Here is an 8,100-nt window from a genome sequence, read left to right on the forward strand (position 1 = left end):
CCGTTCTTGTGATCATTTTGACCCCACGGGGTGAGATCTTGCGTGGAGCCCCAGATCGAGGGAGATTATCAGTAGTCTTGTATGTCTTCCATTTTCTAATAATTGCTCCCACAGTTGATTTCTTCACACCAAGCTGCTTACCTATTGCAGATTCAGTCTTCCCAGCCTGGTGCAGGTCTACAATTTTGTTTCTGGTGTCCTTTGACAGCTCTTTGGTCTTGGCCATAGTGGAGTTTGGAGTGTGACTGTTTGAGGTTGTGGACAGGTGTCTTTTATACTGATAACAAGTTCAAACAGGTGTCATTAATACAGGTAATGAGTGGAGGACAGAGGAGCCTCTTAAAGAAGTTGTTACAGGTCTGTGAGAGCCAGAAATCTTGCTTGTTTGTAGGTGACCAAATACTTATTTTACCGAGGAATTTACCAATTAATTAATTAAAAATCCTACAATGTGATTTCCTGGATTATTTCCCCCCATTCTGTCTCTCATAGTTGAAGTGTACCTATGATGAAAATTACAGGTCTCTCTCATCTTTTTAAGTGGGAGAACTTGCACAATTGGTGGCTGACTAAATACTTTTTTGCCCCACTGTAAATGTAGTGCCTTGATCAGTCAGGATTTCTTTCGGAATCCCAATTTGGGAGATAACGCGGAAGAGCACCTTTGCAACACTGCATGCTGAGATATTGTGGAGCGGCACTGCTTCCGGGTATCATGTTGCATAATCCACTATGACTAACACAAAGCAATACCCGCATGCAGATCAATCTTATGGCCCGATGAGACCCATGCCAATTCTTTCAAAGGGGATCTCTATCAGTGGTAATGGGTGCAATGGTGCTTTTAGTGTGGCTGCTGGATTTACCAGCTGGCATTCGCGACATGCTGTACACCACCTGCGGACATCGGTGCGAATCCCTAGCCAATAGAAACTGGCCATGAGACAATTCAGTGTTTTATCCTGCCCCAAATGCCCAACCATAGGATTATGATGAGCCGCAAGGAATAAAAGTTCCCTGTGGCTCTTTGGGACCAACAACTGTGTCATCTTTTCTTTTGTTTGAGTGTTCTGCATCACTTGATACAGCCTATCCTTAATAATACAAAAGTATAGGAAGGAAAGCACAATGTTAGGCTGAAGGATTTGACCATCAATTACTTTCATTTGGTCAAAGGTGTGTCTCAGAGACTCGTCACATACCTGCTCCAATGGGAAGTCCCCTAAGGGATTCCTCAGAGAGGGAGGAGGGCTCTCCCCACTCTGTGTTATCATGATGCACTGCTGATGCAGACGGTCCTGGGACTGCCTCCCCAGTCAACATAGTGGCAGGATCCCCCTGTGACATGCTATTGCAGGACTCACCCACTGTTATCTGTTTCATTAATGTTCTAAGCCCCGGCCAATCAGTCCCCAGAATCCATGGGTGAGTGAGGCTCAGACTAACCACAGCCTCTCCATTATGGTTTTCTCCCTGGAAGTGGCTAGTGACAGGCATCAGCGGATATTTGTGTACCATGTGCTACTTGATGGACAGTGAGATCACACAGAGACTTCAAGTGTCCATGCAAAAACACCAGCAGCCACTAAGCATCGGGGCCATCAGTGGTGGGCACATTGGAGAGGGGTTCGTCACAGCATGCACCTCATTCTCCAAAGTCAGTGCACACTGCACTACAAGACCATCTCTTCCCTCATCACCAAGACCCAGAACCAGGTTATCATCCTGGGGTTCCCATTGCTACAACACCACGGCCCTCAGATCTCCTGGCAGGATAGAGAGATTGTGCAGTAGCCCACATCTTGCATGCAACATTGTCTTCACTTCCCTATGCTCACAGTTGCTTCCACAACTGTGGAGAGCCCTGAAGTCTCCACCATGGCCCACATTCCTGAGTGTTACCAGGCATACGTGGAGGTCTTCAGCAAGGGCAAAGTCAGTAGGCTCCCTCTTCACCATCCTTATGATTGTGCCAGAAACTTTCTTCCTGTTACCATCTCTCCTCACTGCCAAATCAATCCTTTCACCATCTTGGAACAAAAAACTATGGAGGATTATGTGCAAGAGGCTCTACAGCAGGGAGACATCCATTTCTCCATGTCACCTGTATCTGCTGTTTTTTTCTTTGTGGAGAAAAAAGAAGGGTGTCTCAGGCCAGGCACTGACTAGCATGGACTGAATCAGATCATAGTTAAATATCCATATACCTTGCCTTTAGTTCCATCAGCCCTGGAACAGCTTTGATCTGCCAAGGTGTTCACAAAGCTGGACCTTCATAGCACCTACAGTGGTGCTTGAAAGTTTGTGAACCCTTTAGAATTTTCTATATTTCTGCATAAATGTGACCTGAAACATCATCAGATTTTCACACAAGTCCTAAAAGTAGATTTAAAAAAAACCCAGTTAAACAAATGAGACAAAAAATATTATACTTGGTCATTTATTTATTGACGAAAATGATCCAATATTACATATCTGTGAGTGGCAAAAGTATGTGAACCTTTGCTTTCAGTATCTGGTGTGACCCCCTTGTGCAGCAATAACTGCAACTAAACGTTTCCAGTAACTGTTGATCAGTCTTGCACACCGGCTTGGAAGAATTTTAGCCCATTCTTCCATACAGAACAGCTTCAACTCTGGGGTGTTAGTGGGTTTCCTTACATGAACTGCTCACTTCAGGTCCTTCCACAACATTTCGATTGGATTAAGGTCAGGACTTTGACTTGGCCATTCCAAAACATTAACTTTATTCTTCTTTAACCATTCTTTGGTAGAATGACTTGTGTGCTTTGGGTCATTGTCTTGCTGCGTGACTCACCTTCTCTTGAGATTCAGTTCATGGATGGATGTCCTGACATTTTCCTTTAAAACTCACTGGTATAATTCAGAATTCATTGTTCCATCAATGATGGCAAGCCATCCTGGCCCAGATGCAGCAAAACAGGCCCAAACCATGATACTACCACCACCATGTTTCACAGATGGGATAAGGTTCTTATGCTGGAATGCAGTGTTTTCCTTTCTCCAAACATAACACATCTCATTTAAACAAAAAAGTTCTATTTTGGTCTCATCTGTCCACAAAACATTTTTCCAGTAGCCTTCTGGCTTGTCCATGTGATCTTTAGCAAACTGCAGATAAGCAGCAATGTTCTTTTTGGAGAGCAGTGGCTTTCTTCTTGCAGCCCTGCTATGCACACCATTTATTTGTTCAGTGTTCTCCTGATGGTGGACTCATGAACATTACGATTAGCCAATGTGAGAGAGGCCCTCAGTTGCTTAGAAGTTACCCTGGGGTCCTTTGTGAGCTTGCCGACTATTACACACCTTGCTCTTAGAGTGATCTTTGTTGGTCGACCACTCCTGGGGAGGGTAACAATGGTCTTGAATTTCCTCCATTTGTACACAGTCTGTCTGACTGTGGATTGGTGGAGTCCAAACTCTTTAGAGATGGTTTTGTAGCCTTTTCCAGCCTGATGAGCATCAGCAATGTTTTTTTCTGAGGTCCTCAGAACTCTCCTTTGTTCATGCCATGATACACTTCCACAAACATGTTGTGAAGATCAGACTTTGATAGATCCCTGTTCTTTAAATAAAACAGGGTGCCCACTCACATCTGATTGTCATCCCATTGATTGAAAACACCTGACTCTAATTTCACCTTCAAATGAACTGCTAATGATCATGATTCAAATTGATTATGGCATCCCTCGAGGCAGACGTCTTTGCTCGCTCCACTTTTGAATGCCGGCTTTTTCTTCTTTTTTGTGTATTTTCTGTTCTTTCTGCAGTGCACAAATGTCATGCACTGCTAACATATAACAGACAGGCACTGTTGGACATCGCTAACACACACAGCCAATTGGAATTTACTGGTTTTATACCACCAGAGCTACAACTCATTGTTCGCTCCCACAGCCACCACCAGCCCCAGGAAGGCCCTGAAGCACCGAGCCCGAGTGAGCAAGCTGACACTAGGAGAGCACTCTGGAGACAGCGATGCAAGCAAGGCGGGGGGGCTCCATGCTAGGCTAAAAGCTCGCGCTAGCCGACCACCGCTACCCAGCCTCCTGCTAGCCAACATGCAGTCTCTGGAAAATGAACTGGATGAGCTAAGAGCCAGAATCACAGCACAGCGGGAAATAAGAGAGTGCTGTGCTCTAATTTTCATAGAGACCTGGCTCTCAGACAAAATCCCAGAATGCACCATTCAGCTACAGACTCACTCTGTACAACGAGGAGACCAGACTGCAGCCTCTGGTAAGGCTAAAGGGGGAGGTGTGTGTGTTTTTATTAACAACTCTTGGTGTGGAGATATACAGACTGTCTATAAGCACTGTTTGCCAGATGTGGAGCTGTTATTGTTGAAATGCCCCCCCATTATCTACCAAGGGACTTCACTGCTGTGTTTTTCACCACTGTTTACATCCCCCTGCGAGCTAACTCCACAGCAGCACTCAGCAAACTCCATGACGACATCAGCATGTTAGAGATAGCTCATCCTGATGCTGTTTTTATAATCACCAGAGACTTTAATCAGTGCAATTTATGGACTGTATTCCCTAAATATTATCAACATTTGGACATCCCCACCCATGATAAGAACACACTGGACCATGCTTACAGCAACATACGCAGTGCATACAGGGCCGCACCCTGCCCCCACTTCGGACACTCGGACCACATCTCTTTGTTCCTGTATCTGGCCTACAGACAAAGACTAAAACAAACAAACCATATCACCAAAATAAGTCAAACTCTGGAGCCCAGAGACTGAAAGCACTCTTCAGGACTGTTTTGCTTGGACAAACTGGGATGTGTTTAAAGCTGTAGCCACTTTGGAGAGGACTCTTCTGTCAGCATACAGGACTATGCTGAGTATGTAACTGGGTACATCAGCACATGTGTCTGCAACATCGTGCCCACCATACAGATCAGGAAGTTCCCCAACCAAAAGCCCTGGGTAAACAGTCAAGTACGACGCATGCTGCGTGCTCGCTTTCTTGCATTTAGATCAGACAATGAAATGGAGTACAAAGCGGTGAAGTATGGACTGAGGAAAGCCATTACAGCAGCCAAGAGGCAGTACAGAGAGAAGCTGGACAGCTTCTATTCTACTGCTGACCCTGGGTGGATGTGGCAAGGCCTGCAGCACATCACAGACTACAAGACCACCACCAGCACCATCAGTTCCACAGACAGCCTGCCAGATGACCTCAACACATTTTACACCCACTTTGAGACCTCCAGCTACAGCACAGAGAGGAGACACACACACACCTGGACCACCCAATGCCCCCCCACCACCACCACCATCAGGCCAGGTACACAAAGGTCTGAGGAAGATCAACCCCAGGAAGGCAGCAGGACCAGACAATATCCCTAGGTGAGGCCCTCAGAGTATGTGCCAATGAGCTGGCTGATGTTTTCACTGCTATCTTCAACCGTTCCCTCCTGCTTCAAGACCACAACCATCGTCCCTCTTCCCAAGAAGAGCCCACCCACCTGCCTGAATGATTACAGGCTGATAGCACTCACTCCAATCATCTCAAAGTGCTTTGAGAGAATGGTACTGGCCCACATTCAGAGCAGTATACCGGACCCCCTGGACCCCTTGCAGTATGCCTACAGGCCCAACAGGTCCACCTTAGCTGCCATCACTGCTGCCCTCCATTAGACCCTCTCCCATCTGGAAAACAAAGACTCCTACATCAGAATACTCTTTGTTGACTACAGCTCTGCCTTCAACACGGTCATCCCCCACAAACTCACCCACAAACTCTCCACACTTGGTTTGCACCACACCCTCTGTGACTGGCTCCTTGACTTCCTGACTGGAAGGTCCCAGACTGTCAGGATTGGTAATAGGACTTCAACCAGCATTATCACAAACATTGGCACCCCACAGGGATGTGTCCTCAGCCCCATCCTCTACATCCTGTTCACCCATGACTGTGTTGCCTCCCACAAGGACAACATCATCCTGAAGTTCGCGGATGACACTGCAGTGATAGGACGCTTCACTGGTGGAGACGAAAAGGCCTACAGGAGGGAGGTGGCCAGTCTGGTGTCATGGTGTGAAGACAACAACCTCACCCTCAACACGGACAAGACGAAGGAGATGATAGTGGACATGAGGAAGGAGAGGAGACCTCATCGGCCACTGTTCATCCGGGAGCTACCTGGGACTACCTCCCTGTAAACTGTCCTTGACTGTTTACATCTGTTTACATTTGCTTGTATGTTTGCACATTACTGCTCTTTTTCGCTGCTATGTTCTATCATTGCCTTATTTTTGTATTATACTGCCTATTTTGCACTACATTACCTTTATTTTGTACTATACTGTTTTTTTTTTGCTTTTATTTTGCACTATATTGCCTTTACTTTGTATTATTTCTTCGACCTATTTATTGTTGTCATTGGCATTCATGGTGGACAGCAAACTAAGAATTTCATTGTGCAAGAGGACATGTTCCTTACTGTGCATATGACAAACACTTTGAAACTTGAAGCTTAATCCTAGAGGTTCACATACTTTTGTCACTCACAGATATATAATACTGGATCATTTTCTTCAATAAATAAATGACCAAGTGTAATATTTTTTTCTCATTTTGTTTAACTGGGTTCTCTTTATCTACTTTTAAGATTTGTGTGAAAATCTGATGTTATTTTAGGTCATATTTATGCAGAAATATAGAAAATTCTAAAGGGTTCACAAACTTTCAAGCATCACCGTACAACTTAGTGCGCATCCATGAGTGCAGTGAGTGGAAGACAGCATTTAGCACCATCCCCAGCCACTATGAGTACTGTGTTATGCCATATGGACTATCTTGTGGGCCAAGTGTATTCCAGTACTTGATTAATAATGTACTGATGGACATGCTCAGCAAGTTTGTCATCGCCTATATAGACATTTACTCTCCAGACCAGGAAAGCCATGAGGCCCACATCAAAGCGGTCCTAGCTAAACTACTGGAAAATCACCTGTTTATGAGAGCAGAGAAGTACGAGTTTCATGTCACGCAAATCTCCTTCCTGGGCTACATCAGTGCTGAGGGAGTAACCATGGACTGACGGTCACTGCAGTTACCACATGGCCTACCCCCACCACTGTCAAAGAGCTTCAACATTTCCTGGGATTCATCAACTTCTATCAGTGAGTCATCAGGGGTTTCAGCTCCATTGCTGTCCCACTCACCGCCATACTAAAAAAGGGACCCAAGCGCCTGCAGTGGAACCCTGAGGCAGAAAAAACCTTCAGTCTGCATATCTGCTCCCATCCTTAAACACCCTGATCCCAAAAAAACATTCATGGTTGAAGTGGACGCCTCTGAGTCTGGGGTTGGCACAGTACTCTAATAGCATTTTGGTTGAGAAGCCCAAGTTACACCCCATGGCATTCTTTTCACAGAAACTCACCCTCACAGAACAAAAGTATGACATTGGATACCGGGAGCTTTTGGTCACTAAACTGGCACTGGAAGAGTGGCAACACTGGCTAGAAGGGGGCAACCTCCCCTTTCACCATTTACATTGACCACAAAAACATGAAGTATCCTGGTTCTGTCACACCTGCACCTGCTCACATTCAAGACTTCACTTCCCAGAGTTCACAGTGGCCTCCAAATATGGCCACCGTGGACCACGATAACCAACCTGCACCACACTGCTCTCAATCTCCAAGGTACTGATTATCACCAACACCTGTTCCCAATCACACCTCATCATCTCTGTGTATATAAGGACTCTGTGTGCACAATACCATTGCAAAGTAAATGCTCAGATTTCTCTTGCCTGACTTTACCAAGCCTCAGTTCTCATGCTGTTTATCTGGTTACAGACTTAGTTTTGTATTTTGGTTTACACTCTGTCTTTTCTTGTCATATCCCATTTGTGCCTTGCCTGACCTTTGCTTATTTGTTGACACTGTCTTTGAGCTATGATTTGGATTTATCTGCCAGCTTTGCCTTTCATAAACTCTCTGCTACTTTTGCATCTGTCTGTCACCTGCATTCCTGACACATTTGTCCTGTTAGCATGGCAGGAGCAAAACTGTCCAGAAATCTTGGCTGACGAGATGAGAAAGAATAA

The sequence above is a fragment of the Neoarius graeffei genome, chromosome 10, assembly GCF_027579695.1.
Source record: "Neoarius graeffei isolate fNeoGra1 chromosome 10, fNeoGra1.pri, whole genome shotgun sequence".
NCBI lineage: Eukaryota > Metazoa > Chordata > Actinopteri > Siluriformes > Ariidae > Neoarius > Neoarius graeffei.